The sequence below is a fragment of the Carlito syrichta genome, unplaced genomic scaffold (assembly GCF_000164805.1).
Source record: "Carlito syrichta isolate Samal-C Ts95f unplaced genomic scaffold, Tarsius_syrichta-2.0.1 Scaffold74864, whole genome shotgun sequence".
In the NCBI taxonomy this organism is placed as follows: domain Eukaryota; kingdom Metazoa; phylum Chordata; class Mammalia; order Primates; family Tarsiidae; genus Carlito; species Carlito syrichta.
Window position 1 is genome coordinate 26,069 of NW_007018960.1, and position 1,372 is coordinate 27,440.

Genomic DNA, 1,372 nt, shown 5'->3' on the forward strand with positions numbered 1-1,372 from the left:
TGTGCCTCTCAAGGCTTAAGATTTCCTCTACTTAAAAACAGGATAGATAGTGTGTTACTGTTCTGGTGCTCCCATAATAAACTGCCATGAACCCAGTGGCTCAAAACAATACGCATTTGTAATCTTACAGTTCTGTAGGTCAGAAGTTCAAGTCCAGGCTCACCAGACTAAGATCTGCATTGGCAGGGCTACATTTCTTTCTTTCTGTTTTTTTTTTTGGAGTCTCACTCGGTGGCCCAGACTGGACTGCAGTGGCACGCTCCCGGCCACCGCCGCCTCGACTGCTGGGCTCTGGTGATCCTTCCGCCTCAGCCTTCCAAGAAGCTGCATTTCTTTCAAGGACGCTGCTGCTGCCTATGGCCAAGGGCCAAGGAGAGGGAACAGGGGCTGGGCCCAGACAGCATCGCTCTAGGGAAGGACTGTTGGGCTAGGCGTCATCACCCCGCGAAAGCTTACCAAATCCCACCACCTTGACTGAGGGCAAGTTTGCCCCCTGCAGCGTCCTACGAAGTCAGCCTCTGTGGCCATGAAGCAGGGCTGCGGGAGGTGGAGCGTGGGCCTGGAGGGACGCACAGAAGGGGCCTGGCCCAAAAGCCAGGGTTTGCCTTCCTCAGGCTGTTGCCCTCAGCAGTCATGATGCGCAGAGATCCTGAAATCTAGCTTGAATTCGAGATGGCGGCATAAGCCCTGGGTCACTGGTTGTCTTCCCTGAGGCACTGCTTCCTGGAGGAAACCCCTGACGGTGCCCCAGCACCTCTGCGCGGTGTGTCCAGCACCTGCTCACAGGAGAGGCAACAAACATGTAGGTGTGTTGAGCCAGTATACACGAAAATGCGTGTTTCTTTTGTTGTTGTTCTGCATCGGTGGTTTTTTGTCGTTTTTTGAGTCAGAGTCTTAACCTGTCACCCAGGCTGGAGCGCAGTGGCACGATCACAGCTCACCGCAGCCTCGACCCCCTGGCTCAGGCGATCCTCCCATCTCAGCCTCCTAAGTAGCCGCGACTACAGCGCGCACCACACGCCTGGCTAACCCTTCCATTTTTTCTGAGGAGCCGCTGTCTTGCTGTGCTGTTTAGCTGGTCTCCAGCTCCCGGCTCGAGCAGTCCTTCCACCTCCGCCTCCCGAAGTGCTGAGGCTGCGGGCACGAGCAGGAGCCACCACGCCCGCCTCGGCGACTTGAATCCAGAGAAGAACTGCGCTCACCGGTTTCGAGTCCTTTGACCCAAGCAGTGAGGGCAAGCCCCGCAACCGCGGAGCGGGCCCGTCTTCGACAGAGCCGGCGGCTCCGCTCCTAGGCAAGAGTAAGCCTGCCTTTTGCTTCCCTCCGGGAGGGCGGCGCCCCGAGAGCAGGGGCCGCACGCCGAGCTTCGAGA